We start from the raw sequence: 17,551 nt of genomic DNA, 5'->3' as shown, positions 1-17,551 counted from the left end.
GCCGACGGGACCTCGCTCCTTCCCCGCCCAGAGAAGCCTTGCGAACCTTTCGCTTTCACTATTGCCCCACTTTTTAAAGCAAATGGTATTGCTGTTTATTTTATCCTCGATGGAGACTCGGTGACCCTTTCCTGCTGCCTTGGGACACCGGCGCCGGCACCGATGGTTTCCCGCCTGCGCTCGTCTTCCTCCCTTCCTCCCGGCTGCGGCTGCAGCGGGTCCGCGGTCCTCCCCCTCCCCGGACAGCCCGGCCCCGGGGGACCGCAGTGCAGAAGGCAGCAAGTGTCTGCGAGTCCGCGGCTCCGGCCCTGGAGCGGGGGCGAGGGTGGGGCTTCGAGAGCCCTGTGCCCGCTCCCCTGGGGCTCGAGTCACTCACTGCACAGGGCGCCCCCGATGCCTGCTTGTTCCAGACGAAGCTCTGCCGTTCGCGAGTAAAGAAGGCTACGTGTTTCCCGTTAAAAAAAAGTCACCTGCCAGTCCACCACCGGAGTTGGCAACCAGATGTTTTGACTGAATTATTTAAGCCTTGGAAGCTCTCTGTCTTCTTTACTTAATATCTCATTTTTTAGATTTTGCTATTCCACGTCTGCTTTAACTCCATTTTTGGAGGTTAAAAAATATTCCTTGGAGATTGTCAACATGGTAGCATTAAATGAATTATGCTTATCTATCCTCAAAGTGTCAGCTTATTATCATGCTTTAATTCTTTTGATAACATCCAGAATCTTGAAAAGGAAAAAAAAAGTGTAAGTTTCATGACGACGTACAGAAAGTAGAGGTTTATCAAATCGTTTGGCACGTTGAGGAATGAGTAGCGTGCTTTTCTGGCAAGGACTTCTTTCCTGCAGATGTTAGTACACAGGAGGACCCTCTCTCTGTCCCCAGGGAGCTGAGACCTCCCGAGGGAGGGAGAGTGTGTGACCGGCCTCGCTGACGCTGTCCGGCAGCTCCCCGTCCTCCTCGCTCTCAGGATCACTGCCGTTTTGAGGGACGGCAGCGCCTCATGTCAGGGTGTGAATCCTGGCCGAGCTCAGCCGCCTGCTGTCTCTGCCTTTCCTGTTCAGCACATCCAGTGTTTCCAGTGTCGCCGGCAGCCGTGGAAGCTTTTCTGGCCCATGAACTGTTAAGCGGTATCTTCTGGGGTCTTCAAGCAGGGCTCCTGTTTCCTGATGAGACTCAGGCTCAGGGAGAGAAGCCCTCCCCCCACGCTCCCTCATCTGGATGCAGCCTGCTGTCTGCACTGCGGCTGGCCATCAGCGGTAAGCGTGTGACAAGAAACCAGAGAAGCCAGCGAGTCAGACAGCGCGGGCGGATGGGAGAGCGCGAGTGACTGGCGATGACATTAAGCTCTCGAAGTAGCTGTTCGTTTCCTGTTCCGGATTCCTAGTCCATGGAGTAACTAGTCCTGTTTAGCTGCCGTTGGTTGGGGTTTTGTTACCTGCCACCCCCAAACTCCAGACAAATAGAGCTTGTCTCTACGCAACAGCTTTACAACAAAACAGTGCATGTGACCTGCACCAAAAATGATGATGGAATATTGGACGATGAAGAGACTAATTTGGTGAGTTGGTACCTTTCTGAGTCAGAAGAACCAGCATGGAAGGCTTGCCGTAAATGCCCAAGAGCAGCCCCGCCCTCCGTCTGCCTGGCTGAGCATGTGAATGGCACAGACAGGTGCAGCTCAAACCCGTTCTCCCACGTTCTGTTCTGTGAAGGTTGAAGCTCCTGGGCCGGAAAGTTCTGAACATTCAAATTACCTTTGCTTTCATTGTCCCCAGTATGCGGAGCATGAGTTCATCGTGCGTTTGTTTTCAGTCACAGTTTCTGGGTCGGGCAGACATCTGAGCCCAGTACCTTTCCAGTTGCTGGACTGTCTCTGCAGGTCGGTTCAGTGTTTGCCAGGACTGTCCTTGAGTTCCCTCGTGGCCGAGGTTGGAGCGAGCGCACTTCAGCTCTAGCCTGCTCCGCCTGCGAGCTCCTGGGGCGGGAGCGCACAGCGGTGCCTCCCCGTTGACCCGCGCCTTTGCTCCGGGGACGTCGTCACGGAGGGGTTAGAGACAGCCGACGGCTCCTCCCTGACACCTTCCCCACTTCGCATGCCCGACTCTGAAGGAAAATGTGTAGTTTTTAAAATCTTAGTTATCTGTGGCTTCCTTTAATGAGTTTTTTCTCTGTCAACTAAACTATCATCTATTCAATAACTTAATATGACTCATTTTTTGCTTAAAATTCTAGCTTTACCCTGAGAAGTAATAGACATTAAATCACTAGTTTGATTTTCTAGTTCTATTTTATGATAAGCGTTATAATAAATAAATATTAATGTAAAAATGTTTATGTTCAGCCCAATATAAGTCTGTTGAGAAACTGCATTCGACATTTCCTCGTGACGGTTCTTCGCCCCTCCTGCTTTCCCTGCTCTGCTGAAGCCTCCTTCTCTTCCTTTCTTCCTTCTTTGTGACAAGAGACGATAAACTTATTTACCGTGAAACGAAAATGTAATGAGTTTGAATCTTTCAACTTGAAAGAGAGCTCTCAATTCACGATTAAGGAAAGGTTATTTCATTTAGCTATTATAGTCAAACTTTTATTTTCCACATTTGTTAAGGCACGCTCTTTTAGGTCTGAAGTAAACATTGTTCTTTTTAACTTGAGAAGATAAGTGAGATAATTTTTTCTATCCATATGTTTTTTAACCCATTTCCCGATGCCCGGAGAATCCTCTCCGGCGGAGCTGGCCGCTACAGCGTGCGCCCCGAGAGAACTCACGGATGTCAGTCCTAACCTCACCCCCAGCGTGCGCCCCGAGAGAACTCACGGATGTCAGTCCTACCCTCACCCCCAGAGTTTGCCATGAAATATCTCGTGTTTGTTATTATTTTCACGTCGTGCCATGAAATATCTCGCTTTTGTTATTATTTTCACGTCGTTCTAGTATATCGATAGTCTTTGGAAATAAATGACACCATTCCATTCACAGCATTCTGTTTCTTGGAGTGGCGTTAATATTTACAAAGCGCGATCCTAGTGTAGTGCACATCACTCTCGAACAGTCGTTGGCTGAAAATTCATCTTGCGACCCCAGTTTATGGATATATTTCTGTTACATCAGCGTTAGAGACGAGTTCTGTTTAGAAATAACTTTAAGGACAGTTTTTATATTTTATTTTGGCATCGAAACCCAGTTAGATTCGCTTCGGCCTCAAAGGGCCTGTTTATGTAAAATTCAATTAAGGCTGGCAGCAAGCTGCACTTTTTTTTCTAAGTAGGAAATAGGTTAAATTAATACAGGAATACCTCAATTAAAACAGTAATTTTAATAATAAAATTTCGTCCTCTTTGTAATAAATAGGACAGACATGGTTGCAGTTATTTTCTAGGAAAGATACAGTTACATCAAGGGAATTAAATATATCTATGTAACGTTTGTCAAATAAATATCAGAACATTTTTAGCATCGCACGAATGAGAAAATTATTCTCTGATGTGAAGTAACAGCAATGCCAAGAACACGGGAATTTTATAGAGATCGATAAGTTAGAATAAAGTACAGACGGCTGTTTTAAAAACAGCTTTATATGAAAATTGCAATATGCTCTTAGAATGAATAGAAAGAAGTCTCCATCAATAGAAAGTTAATTGATTTAGGTTGAAGTATTTCCATAGGTAGGACACATTCTCTTAGACAAATTATTTGACCCTAATTTATACTTATTTTGCAGATGAGAATATCGGTGTAAAATAAATGGACACAGCAATGTTCGGTTTATGTAGCTAAGACGTTCTTAGCGTACTTTCGTCCAGAGGTGTCGGGGGAGGGGAGTAAACGCCAAGGACTCAGGTGCTGGAACCAGCACTTCTGATACTGCTTCCCCTCCAGAAGCCCGGACACCCCGAGATTTCAGAACAAAAGAAAAGACCCAAAGCAACTCCGTGGACACTTTGCAGGTGTAGGTCACGTGCTTCATGAAAAGCAGAATTCTTCAGGCTGCACAGTGTTTATCGTGGTTGGTGTTTAAACACAAGCTCTGGCTTAGTCGACTCACGGGACAATTTCTGCCTCAGCCTGTTGGCTTTTATTTAAAGCAACGCAAAGGATTTTCTTGTTGAATTGTGTTGTTTGATTGTTGTTCAATCTTGTTTTTTTAGGTCTAAATCTCGAATTTAATCAGTTTCACAGTCGCTCCAGTGTGCTGGTGGGTAATATGTGATTTTTTTTCTGCTCAGTTTTTATTTTTCTCCCCTGTTTAAGTGAAGGATTTGTGAACCTTATTAAAGCAGGATTTATCCATTTGCCTCTGCTTTATCCAGCTAAATTACCTGTGCTGCTTTGCGATACGGAATTTACTTAGTCGCTGTTATACTTTGGATGCAATGTCATATTTAAGATCATAGGAAGATGTGGTAAGCCATTTGCTTGATGTTCCATGCAATGAAGTCTTCAAGAAACCAGAAATAAATGCAATGATTATCAGTAAAAGTTTTCTGCCAAGAAATAGCAAAGAAGTCTTAAATAAGAAACAAAATACTCTGAGCTCTAAGCAGGCATGGTCCAGCGATACACAGTTGAGGTTGCTGATTCTCTAAATGAAACAATTTTTCAGCTGGTCTAATATCTAAATTGGCTTTTTTCAATAATAAAGACTTACTTTCATTGATTTCTGTAAATTCTCCTACTCAGTCATCCCAGTGGTAATGATCTGCATTCGAGAATCAAAGTGAAAAGTGAAAACATTAGCCGAGAACGACGCAAACAGGAAAGCGTCCTTTAGCTTCGCTGACCGGGCGGCCCGGCCGTCGCCGTCGCCGTCGCCGTCCCGTTAAAGCGTAAACGCTGCTGTCGCGACGCACCTAACTCTCCTCTTCCCTAACCGGTCACCTCGCTTCGCGGCTTCTGTGCCCGCGGGTCCTTCCCGCGCTGCTTCGTGCTCATCTCTCAGGCACGTCGTTGCCCGTCTGCTCTCACGGGGATTCCGTCAGGACGACACCCTGTCCCCCGTGGTCTCTGCGGCGGCGCGGGCACAGGCTTGGCGCCCGACGCATGTCCGTCTGGACGCGCGCGCGGCGCAGGATGCTGCCGCCGTAAACCCGGCGCGGTCCGCTTCCCGTATCCTCGGCCGCACAGGCGCGCGAGCTCGTCAGCCCAAATCCCAGCCCAGGGGCTCTGCCCAGCGGAAGTCAGGTGCCGTCGCGTGATTTCTGTCCCTGGGAGCAGCGGAGACGCGGCTGCCCCGGCCGCACCGGGAGCCGACCCCTGCCGGGCTCCCCTTCTCGCGCCCAGACCGAGGCCCTGAAAGTCGCTCTGCTCGCCCGCCTCCCAGCCGCCAGGGCAGCGTTGCTGTGCTTGGCCGTGACGGGGAGGGAGGGGGCGTCTTGCCTTTAGATACGCCGTGTTGTGACGTTATGGACTCGGGTAATACAGGTGGCTGATCTGGGACCTGCTCGGTCACTAAGTCCGGCTGGATCCAGACCTGGGGGTCGTAAGAAAGACCTTTAAGAGGCTTCCCGGACGGAGAAACGTCAACACTGGCAGCCTCTCCCTGTGACACGTGCAGGCCGTGGGAACCGGCGACGTCTCAAAGGGACCCAGACGCTGTCCCCTTCCATCGAGGCATCTGCATCCCCAGCTTCTGTGGCTCTGTGATCAGGTTTATTTCAGAGAACGAACACAAACTTGTCTGTAAAATACTCAGTTATCTGTGATTTCAGAAGGGGGATTCTTAGTCCAGAGGCCTCTCTTACTGATTTAAAGACAGGAAAAAGTGAAGACTTTAGGAAGTTAAGCTGGGACAAGTGATGTAGAGATCACCTGCTCAGATAGTGTTTAAGGGGACACACACATGGGATGATACGATGAATTAGCCTTTCGAAAAATTACTACCAGATTTAGGCTAATTAGCCTGGGAAGGGTGTCGTGGACGTCTTTTCCCAAATGACAGGCAGGAGAGAGGAGGATAAGCTGCTTTAAAATAAGTGTGGTTATGAGTCAGCAAATAGCAAAAATCCAGCCAAAGATTGCTTAGGCTAAAGAGAGCTCAGTCACACGGGGTAACGGCTTGTTACCAAAACGTGGTGGTGGCCAAGGCGGGGCTACTGTAAAATGACAGAGACGGCCTAAGAAAGCGCTGGCTTGGTGACACTGCCGAGTGGCTTTAAGACGATCCCCGTATTGTGTTCTGGGACCAGAACATTAAGGTGGTGAAGGGTCCGCACCTAGTGTCTGCGATGGACGTTGCTGGTTTGGCTGCCAGAGGCTCTGGCTCAGCATCTGCTGCGGAGGGGGGCGGGGTCCGTCGGCATTTCACAAACGGAACGAGTGTCGCGACCGTGACACGCGGGGAAGGGTCCTCGTAGGCCGGCCAGGCAGAGGCGGGTCCGGGAAACGCACGTCCCGTCACCTCCGGGGCCAGTGGTTCTCGGGCGCGTCTGGTGGGCCTGGGGTCCTGTCCGTCGTGTGCTCAGGCTGCCACCTGGGCCTCGGCCCTGGTCTCATCTGGAGGAACGATGTCTGGAGCGCAGGGTCTCAAGGCCCAGCGCACACCCCAAAAGCCTGCGGGGTCCAGCATGCGCCTCAAAGCCTGCGGGGCCGGTGGAAGCAGCGGTCCCCGGACCCAGCACCGGGGCCTCTGCCGGCGGCCTGGCCAGGCCCGGCCGTTTGCGTTCCCGCTGCTCCTGGCGCCTGACGGTCCGCGGCTCCTCGGAACCGCCGTCCTGGAACAGCCCGCGGCCGCCGTTCGCCTCGGCTCTGGCTCAGCGGACGCTCCCACGCGTGTGCTCCGGGCTGTTCGGCCCTGGGCTCCCGCTCCCACTGCGCTGGGCCTTCTCTCCACGTGCCCTGACCACGGGTGTTTGGACGTTAACGCACGTGCACGCGGCAGCCGTGCGAGGTGAAGTGTGAGGACGGAAACGGGTTCACTTTCACGCGTCGCTGTCGTCGTGTTTGTCTTTCGATGGTAAAGAAACTGCAGTCCTGAGCCGCGGCGCGCTCGCCGGGAAGGTCAGGCCCTCGCCGCGCAGCGTGTCTCGCCGTGGGCTTTGCCGTTTCTCTGCGCTTCCCCGGCTCAGCCCAGACCCGTCCAGCTGGGCTCCCCAGAGCGGACATTTCCTCCTCCCTGGAAACCGATCTTAGTTTTTGCCTTTAGGAAGATCCTGGAGTAGTTAGTTTCAAACGTGCTTCATCTTTTCTCTGAATTTTTCAGGGTTAGTCGGGAGAGTTCCAACATTGTAGGGAGAAACTCGAGGTGTCAGAGGTCGCCGTTTTCCGGGGAAACGTGGCCGTGTGGCCGAGGGCCCGAGGGTGCGGGTTTAGGAGTGAGGTGGGCCAGGACCATGCCTGTCACTCGTCAGTGGGGCCACGGCCGTGTCTCCAAACCACAGCGTTTACCTCTGACCTCGGGGGGACGGGGCTGCTCAGAGCTTAAATTAGCCATTTTAGGTAAAATGCTTGGAATAGTACAGTTTATATAACACTCAATAATTAAGAACAAATGCTGTTTAATCAACAAATACTGGACACTTGACATGGTTTTGTGCTCTAAAACTGGACAGTAAAACCAGGGAGGATTCTGCCATCACGCTTTTGGTGCCGTGAGAGTGAAGGTGCCTGACGAGTGGGGGCTGTCACAGGGTGACTGTGGTGACAGGCCCAGACCGACCTGCAGCCGCAGCAGCTGCCGTATGAGACCGGGGAGCCCTGGACGGTCAGGGACACGTGGACACGGCACTCGCGGCCGGAGCCCTCCTCACTCGCCGAGCTAACGTGTCCCAGGGGTTTGGAAGTCTGCCGAGCTCCGTGTTCCAGTCGGACCCACAGAGCATGCAGGCGCGACGCCCTACAGAGGACACTGTGAGGGACAGCCAGACGCAGCTGGAGTTCGGACCCGTTTGCCCTGAGAAGGAGAAGCAGCCCCTGACATCCAGCCCGGACTTGGCGCTGCCACAAGCCGGCCTGGTGCTCTCGGTCAGGCCTCAGCCTGCCCCGTGGGGCGTAAACGATGCCGCAGAACAGCGACGTTGGACAGTGCAGCCCAGGAGCCTGGCGGATCACGCGAGCAAGACCACTCTGGTCGTATCCGAACACAGACGAAACATGAACGTGGCCCCCAAAACTGCCAGCCACACCCCCCATTCCCATACGACACGAGTGACCACGGCCTTTCCACCCCTCACAGCGGCAGGATGCCATCACCCCTTCCCCTCCGCAAGAGTCACCCGCGTGGCCCTTCACAGGATGACCCCGCCTCCCGGGACGGTCGAGTCCCGAGCGAAGCCTCACGTCCGCGCCCTCCGCCCCAGCGCAGTCCCCGGTTCTCCGACAAGCCCGAGAACCCACTTACGGGGTCGTCTCTGGTCCCCTGGCCATGCCGTCTGGGTAGTGGACCCGACCTGTCCAGCCGCATCCGGATGCCGGCGGGCTCCCGCGGGGGGCGCGGTCAGCAGAGCCCTGTGGCTGCCTCGTGGGTGGCGCTGCCACTGCTGTAACTGCTCGAAGGACGTGTGAGCGTCCGCGCTGTCCTGAGCAGCCCGCTGCGTGTGGGGACGGGGTCGGGGTCGGCGTGTGGAGCCACCGGGGTCGGGGTCGGGCGTGTGGAGCCACCGGGGGTTGCGGGCTCCCGGAGGGCCCTTCAGATGACAAATCCGGGCGCATCTGAGTGTGACCAATGGCCAGGAGTCTGAGCACGTGCGACACAGCCGTGGGCAGTGTGAGAACTGGTTGGTCTAGACAGCGATTAGATTTGCGTTTGTTTTTTAGTGTGCGGTACGCCGTTCTAAACTTCATTAAAGCCAACTGGGGAAAAAAGTCATTTGACAAAGGATGTTTCCTAAGGGCTCACGTGAGATACGAAAACATTTCTGGTCTTGCAGACCAACGTTTTCTCATTCGAGGTGGAGAGAAGCCCACCTTCTCTGTATTCTCCAGAGGAGAAATTGGCACGAAACATTTTTTTCGTGATTCGGTTTTTAAAGATAAGTAGTTTCTATTTCCTTTCCCGTCTGTCTCACTCTGCTCCTCCTCAGTGTCACGTAACAACGAGACAGTCCTCACAGACGCCGTGATGAAACCGGCTTTGTTTCGGAAGCTCTCCTGGGTCCTGCTTTGCAGGGGATTTATTGGAACCGTGTGGACGTTTGGAATGTGGCAGAGAAGGATTCGTTGCTGTGGAATGGCTCCTCCCGGGTTGTCGCCGTCGGTGCTGGCGGACACGCGCCGACTGGAGGCAGACACACTGACCTCCCCGCCAGAGCGTGCCCGACGGAACGCGAACCCTCCGGAATCCGATCCCCTTCATCGCGGGAATAAGACACCCTACGTATTTTGGGGAGGAATTAGGGGCAAATCTAATGTTTTGAAATTTTAATCTCAATGTCTGCCTGCCTTTAATGTCACACGTACAGTACACGACCGTGCTGTTCATTGGAGTGAGCCTTTGAAATGTGGGAATGGACGCGGCAAAGTGCAGGGGACCCTGGGTTTCACCTGTGTTCGGAGTCGGCCAGGTCTGCGCCGTGCTCTGGGGACGTGGCTGCAGCAGTGGTGATCTGAGGGACCCTGGGGGCCAGCGCGGAACGGTCGCCGTGTGCACGGAGCTGGCTCTGGGGCGCCGCTGCCCTCGGAAGTGTGCCTGGCTTTGCACATCAGCTGTTTGTGCCTTGTACTCTGCCTTCGCGTCCCCACGGCTTCAGTGGGGGGGAACCCACGCACTTAAAAGTGACTGAAACCAATGACTTGACTCACACGGTTGAACTAGGGGCTCGAGGTAATTACGTCAGAATGGCTGGATCTTATTTCCGCTTCATTTGTGCCTCATCTTAAGAAAACAGTGATCGTCTCCATTTTTGATGAACGCAGAGTTTTGAACTGTGGTTTCGAGACGGAGTCTGCAGCTAGTTCAGTGGTTTCCAAAGCTGGTGTACACAGAACCGTTTCTCCTCGTTAAACCCCACTCAGCAGCCCAAACTGTGACGCACGTAACTCAGCAGGAGGGTCACAGCTCCTCCCCGGCCAGGTGACATTCGAGACTTTCTGTGGGATCCTGGGGACTTCAGGGTGGGTATGAACCTCAGAGCATCAAGGTGCCTACTGTACGAGGGAGGAGGGCCAGTTCCTTCAAGAGGAAGTGAGTTTTTTGAGAGCCAGTGGCCATCGAGTGATAAAGGTTGAACCAGAATTCAAACAGCTTCGCTCCGAGCTTGGCCATTGCTGATAAATCTTACTGCACTCCGATGTCAGCCTTTAGTCACAGTTCACGCTCGGAAGAATAAGGTGCTTGCCAGATGGAAACGGAAGAACCAGGGAGCCGAGTACGAACAGAAATCACGAGGGTGATGGTTTATTTCTTGCTCATAAAATCTTCTATCACATTACTTCTTAAAGTTGCATCTGTGAATACCTTGAACAGCGATCGATAACGAGTGGTCCACCTCACAGAGCCTCCTTGTGGAGCAGGCTTTGATCTGGGACCACGAGAGCAGGTTATTATCTCATGAAATAAAACGTTTGCTTCGTGTCACCGTAACTGCTACTCACATACTTAGTAAAGAAAATGATAAATGGGTCCCTTTGTGCGGCCAGCTCCTTCACACGCCTCAGGGGTCAAGCTCAGTTCTGCTTCCTCAGGCCATTCAGCGGGGTTCTGCTTGTCATTTTCTGTGATGACACTTGTTCATTTTCTGTAAATGAAATAAGCTAGATCTATCCTTTCGTAGATATTTCTTTATCATTCATCTGTCTGCACGTCTGAGCTGTACGCTCCATCAGACCAGCGTCTACGTGTTTCTTTCTGGGCCACTATTGTATCTTTAGCAACTAGTACGTTTCCCGTCACGTGGCAGGCATTCACTATATGGTTATTGTATGAATGAATGAATACATTGTGTGGAGCACTATGTCATGTATCTTAATGTCACCACACGTAACCAGTTTGAGATGCACAGCACGTGTCTTTATATGTCACGTTCTCACGCTGGTGCTCGGTTTGGAGTTAGACCTGCCGTGTCCCCTCAGTGGTCAACGGGAGCTGCCGGGTGGCGTCAAACGTCCGTTTGCGGTGCTTAAATGCGGTCCCGGGGTTCAGCGGCGCAGGCCGTGAGGACCCGCTCAGCCACGTGCGGCCCCGGATCTGCAGTGAGTCCGTGACTAGAGTCTCCAAGCTCTTCCTTCCAGGAGCTTCGACTTTCCAAACGGTTCGGCGACTTTCGTTCTAGGTTTTATTTTTGGCTTTCTCTCCATTTGCTGCAAAATTACAAGTCAGAATTACAAGAGGAGATCAGACAACATAAGTGGAACGTTTCCCGTCTCCTGGGGTGCGTGGAACTGTGCAGATAGGGACGCACCCGGATGACTGAGTTGTGTTTCGTCGCGGCTCAAAGTTCTTTCCTCGTCGGTTAATCACTGGACTGTCCCGCTACTGAACGCCTGCACGGGCAGCATTGTGGTCCAGGTGCATGGAGATATGAGGAAGGTCCCTTCCTTTAGAGAACATACTATCAGTGATGAAAATGCCACCCTGAAAACCAGTTACTTGCTTAAGCCAACTAGCATTAAGAGTGTGTAACTGCGGTAACTCGGGAACGAACGGTCACTGTGAGCTGGAGTAATGAGGGAGGGCTTAACGCGGTGGGCGGGTGGGGGCTGGGATTTCATCTCAGCTTCGAGGACTGGGCAGTTTGGCGAGGCGATGGCGTTTTCGGGTGCAGGTCGGGGTGGGAGGGCTCCGTGCACAAATGCGCAGGCCGCAAACAAGAAAGGAAACGTACAGGGATTTGGCCGACTGGGGTAAAGCCGGCCTCCCGAGCTGCAGAAAGGGACGGGGTAGCGTATTCGGATGAGAAGAGTTCACGGTGACCTGAAGTGGGCAGCTGTGTCCCGCCACGTGCAGCCGAGAAGCATCTTCCGTCCGCAAGGGATTCAGTGACGTGATGCGGAGTGTGCTTTTCGAAGAACCTGGCAGTGACGTGCAGAAGCAATTTTAAAAGGAAAAAGGAGTTAGGGAGAGGGAATTAAAAACATGTTCTTACCTCTTCCCTAGAATTTCTAGCTTTATAAAAACACGTTAGTCACGCAAAACATCGTTTCTGACTAGAACAATAGGTGTATCACTCACAACTTAAACAGGGCAGGGTGTGTACTGCAGGAACCCCATTGCGGGTGTGTGACTTAGAGACCTTTTGTTTGTGAAGCTGCATCCGGGTAAGCACTTCGTAGCCACCCATTGTCACATGGAAACAAAGTAGGCGAAGACATCTCCGTGACAGCTGCACGAGATGAAATGTTTTCATTAGGTTTATGGTAATAAACTAAACCCAGAACAAATTCGTGAAGTGTGTATGATGGTAGGAGATGAAATGAGAAGCAATCACAGTGACAGCGCAGTGGCATTCAAATTGATTAGGGGACGGCGAGCGGGTGACCGCCATCGATCTGCTTCGTGCGCACGTGCGGCAGATGCTGTTCAGACACCTCCGAGAACACGTTCCGCGCTGACATGCGCAGCCACCAGCTGCGGACGGACTGAAGACTCGGGGTGGGTGCCAGGGTGAGGCGCGTCAGGAGACGCGGCTTCCGAAGGGGCCAGCAGGCGGGTGAGTCCACTTGTCCTTGGATTCCATTCTGGAACTACAGTGTCGTGGTTTTGTAAGTGACACCGGAGTCAGCGAGGGTGACTTTGATCCCAGACAGTGGCTTATCCGTCCCGTGGCACAAAGCAGAAATGCGGGCATCATCCCGATGTGTCATCGTGACCGTGGCCCCGGCCAAACCGTCACCACGTGCTGTTGGCTCGCTCTGCACATAGCACTGCGTCGGCCAGCTGCTCGCTGTCCCCAGCGCCGTCACCTCGTGGAGATGGTGCCCCCTCCTCGTGACGTGTGCCCCACTGGCCACATCCAGTCCCTTCACTGCACAGAGTGGTTGATGGGGGCCAGCGAGCAGGAGTAGCTCACAGGACACCTCGTCCTGGAGACACCCGGGGTCTGGCCGGAAGTCACGTGGGGGGCGGACACTGGAGTAGGTCAGGGAGCCGAGCACACAGCAACGTGCTCACTTTCTGTCTGTGACACTTTGCTGGGAAGCGCGGTGCGCGGCCTCTGTGCCCGCAGGTGACTCCAAGCGCTGACGTAAGGGGCGCCGGTGGGAACACAGGTGTGTTTAAGGGGAGCCGGGAGGCCTGCGGAGATGCCACTGCACCGGGGACAGCACTCTGTGGAGGCTAAGCACGTCCCGTCTCCGGGGGGCGGGGGGCGGGCCCCTTACGCTCCGAACGGCTTCTGTTCTCTGCCGCCTTTACGAGAAGAGGGGACTCGGCATCTCCAGGGGGTCGGCTCGGGGGCGGGCTGGCGACATGGGGGCCGCGCTGCTCTGTGCTCAGGCCAGCTGCCGTCACGCGAGCACGTGCTGTGCCCCGACACTGGGCCAGGCGCCCGACGCCATCACGATCTCCGTGACAGCACTTTCCTGCCCTCGTGAGGAGGAGCATGGCGGGAACCCAAGATCTGTAGGCAGGTGACAATGAGGAAGTGGCCCGGCACTGGGTTGGACTGGAACGGGGGGCTCCGGCCCCAGCCTCTTCCCTGTTATCCTGCCTCTCGGCAGAGACGCCCAATAAACTCATTCAGATGCGTTTATGGTAAGAACTTAACCGGAAGCATTTGCAAAGCTGCTTGTGTTTGCGGCCCTGTCGTTCTGCCTGAGAGCTCGGTCCTCGCCCTGTGCGTGTTTACGTGACTAGACCACGTGCGGGCTGGAGGGCATCGAACGAAGTCACGGTGTTTGGTTCAGCCGGAATAGAACAGTCAGAGCTGGGGGGGCGGGGCAAGACCACGGAATAATCCCGTTTTCTCTAAAAATGAAAAACCGTACGTATCCGAGCAGAACTGCTGCACATTACGGAGTAAGAACATGAATCACGTATTTGAATAATGATTAAATGTAATTTTCCAAGTTCCCATATTTCCGTAGCCTGCTGCAGAATTAACAGCCTCGTGTTCAGGGCGAGCGCTTTCTGTCTAACTGTCCTCAGCATGTAAATCTTGCTGTCCTCCCGCCAAATGAGATTTATGTGGATGCATTTCAGATATATGAAAAATGCAGTTAATACTTTTCAGTGTTTCTAAAATCTCCATGTAACCTACAAGTGCCTTTTTGAAACGTACTGGTCGGAGCATAAAAAGACACTAAGAAAACTAGACGCGTTAGCAGAAAATTAACACTGCAGTCGATGATAGTTTTTATTCTGGAGGAGATTGTAAAGTAAATGAAAATGTTTGGTGAATCTTTAATTGTAAGAGGCCATTTATAACTGCTTGTATGACAATAGCTGTAAATTTATTAGGAGGTGAAAATTGCCAACAGTTGTACCAGCCGGTCTGGCACCGGGGCCGGTGCTCCTGTGAGCACCTAACGCCTGACGACCTGAGGCAGAGCCGAGGCGGTGATGCCGGCGCTGGGGAGCGGCCGCGGATACGGATGGAGCTTCGCTCACTCCCCGCTGCTCACCTCCTGCCGTGCGGTCCGGCTCTTGACAGGCCGGCGTGTACCAGTACTGGTCAGGGGGCTGGGGACCCCCGACTTACAGCACAATGATGAGTGTTGCTGTTAACACAAAGATGATGGTAGCTGGCTGGTCCGCTGAAGGTTTCCTCCCATTAAACGGGGGGGACGATCACAGGACCTAGAGTAGCTACAGCAGATGCCCTGCTCCCGATGAAGGGAGGGGCACGGAACACGGAAACGCAAGTGCCGTTTACAGCCCATTTGTCAGCTTACTGTTAAATGTTCAAAAAGTGGGTCTTTTGCTTGGAACGCACTTTTCCTCTGCATGCGTTAAATACGTGAATTTACACGTCTGTAGATAGTGGGTTCCGGCCAGTGGAAGCAAAGGCTTCTCAGAACGTCACGGGGGGCTGTGGTCTGGGCGCGTCATCAGACCTGTGACTGTTGGTTGCCCGTGACCTTCACTCAGTCTACGCTGAGCATAAACAATTTGGAGAATGCGTCACTTTTTTCTGACACAGAGAATGATTTCATAAATAGACGTGGGATGTAATTTGCAAAAACAATGAGATGTATTCAGAAGCTCAGTGGGGCTGGAGCTAATGAGAGAGGAAAAAACAAACATAAACAAAAACCTCTGCACATAAATGGCGTTCCAGACGTTAGTTTGCGTTAACTCGATGGCGTTTGCTGCGCGGTGCGCTGGCTCCTAACTTCTCTTTCAGTGTTGTTGTTGTTGTTTCGTGCTAAGCACAAAGGACTGTTCAGGTCTGCAGCGTCACGGTCACGGCACGGACTTGAGCAAACCGCCCAGGCGCCGTTCCTGGCGCCCTGGCCACCCGCTGCACGTGTGTCTGCTGTGTTGTGGACGATGCAGCAGCTCCTCGGTGGGACCCCGAGGGCAGCGTAGGCCTGCCGCCACCGACAGGTGACAGGCCCGTCTCTGCTCAGTTTCCTTGTTTAGAGCTGGGAGTCACGATGTGCTTCCCCCATCGGGTGGCCGGGAGGGTTCCACGATTGTTAAATGCGAGCGCCAAAAGCAGTGTCCAGCAGCCGTCAGAGCTCTGCAGGGAGCCGCTGTTACCGTCCATCGTATGTTAATGGTCACAAATAAGCTTAGAAGTTATTTCCAAGAATGCAAACGTATTTTTTACCGTAAGGCAGGAAGGTTTTGGATGTCCACCTGGATAAGACCTTTTTTTTGCTCATGATTATTTTTCTCCTTTTCCCAAATAATTGACTTTGATCAGTGCTTTTTCGTAAACATGATTTCAAACCTTGAGTCTCAGGTCAAACCCTTGGCAAATAATGGTTTTAACTGGGGGTGAGAAGTGAAGAATAACTGTTTTCTCTTCCTGGTAAATTGTTTCTAGTTGCAGATGACGTGAGTTTGTACACAGCAAATCCTAAAGACCACCCAAAACCTGTTAGAGCCAATCCACGAATTCAGTAAAGTTGCAGGAGACAAAATTAACATACAAAATTCAGTAGTATTTCTATACACTAACAATGAATTTTCTGGAAAAGAAAGAAATTGATCCCACTTACAATAGCATCAAAAACCATAAAATATTTAGGGCTAAATTTAACTAAGGAGGCGAAAGATCTCTATTCTGAAACTTACAAGACAAGAGGAAAGAAATCGAAGACACAAGTAAACAGGAAAGTTTCCCATGTTCATGAATCGGAACAATTAACATTGTTAAAATCAACACTACCAAAAGCCATCTATAGATTCAAGGCAATTTGTGTGAAGATTCCAGTGGAATCTTTCAATGGAAGTAGAAAAAACATCGTAAAGTTTATATGGAACCAAAAAGACCCTGAATAGCCAAAGAAAGCCCGGGAAAGAACGAAGCAGGAGGCAGCCCACTTCCTGATTTCAAGCTGCGCGGTAAAGCTATAGTCTTCAAAACAGCACGATACTGGCATAAAAACAGACACCTAGACGACGGGAACGGGATCCAGAGCCCGGAAGTAAACCCCGTCATGCGCGGTCAACTCATAATTGACGAACTATGTGACCAAACCTGTGAGACGTGCTGACTCCACCCAGGAAGCCATCGCCATGAATGGACGGGGGTGAGCAGGTTGCTGAGGACGGGAAGTCAGGGCCCTGGAGTCACAGGGTCACCGAGGGTTGGCGCCCCCATGACGGTCCATGTGGTCCCCGAGAAGGGAGCCCAGAACATTCAGTGGAGGACAGACGGTCCCTTCAATGAGCAATGTGGGGATAACTGGAAATTCACGGGAAAGGGATGAAACTGGACCCAAGCCTCGCACCACCGCCCAAAACTAACTCAGTGGATTCAAACCTTAAATGCAAGACCCGAAACTGTGAAACTCCTAGAAGAACACGAGGAATAAACGTCCTCGACATGGGTCTTGGTGATAATTTTTTTGATCTGATATCTGAAGTACAGGCAACAAAATGAAAAACAAACAAGTGAGACTACATCAAACTCAACAGCTTCTACACAACAAAAGCCGAAACAAAACAAAAAGCGTCCACTGAGCGAAAAGACAACCTCGGGAGTGGAAAAATGTTTGCAAACCATATTTCTGATAAGGGGTTAATATCCAAAATACAGAAAGAACACATACAACTCTATACCAGAAAGAGAAATAACCCAATTAAAAATATAGGCAAGGGACGCGAAGAGACATTTCTCCGAGGAAGACACACGGAAGGCCGGCGGGCGCACGTGGAGACCCGCTGCACATCGCAAATCAGAACCGCCACGAGAGAGCAGCGCACGCCCGTGGCCGTGGCCGTCACCAAACAGGCGGTGCCGGCGCGTGGAGACAGACAGGGAGCCCTCGCGCCCGGCGGGGGGACTGCGCGCTGGCCTGGAGGTTCTCCGGGGAAGGCCAACTAAAACCGCCCCGCGACCCAGCGGTTCCGCTTCTGGGTCTGATCCGAAGGAAAGGAGAACACGAGCTCAGCAGGGGTTCTGCACCCATGTCCGTGGCAGCATCGCTCACAACAGGCGGGAGCAGCCTCGGTGTCCACCGGTGGCTGGGTGGGTAAAGAAGCAGTTGTGTGGGTGTGTGACACGT

This window comes from Pteropus alecto, unplaced genomic scaffold (genome assembly GCF_000325575.1).
Source record: "Pteropus alecto unplaced genomic scaffold, ASM32557v1 scaffold53, whole genome shotgun sequence".
In the NCBI taxonomy this organism is placed as follows: Eukaryota; Metazoa; Chordata; class Mammalia; order Chiroptera; family Pteropodidae; genus Pteropus; species Pteropus alecto.
The sequence above is the reverse complement of the archived record's forward strand: the minus strand, read 5'-3'. Positions refer to the sequence as shown.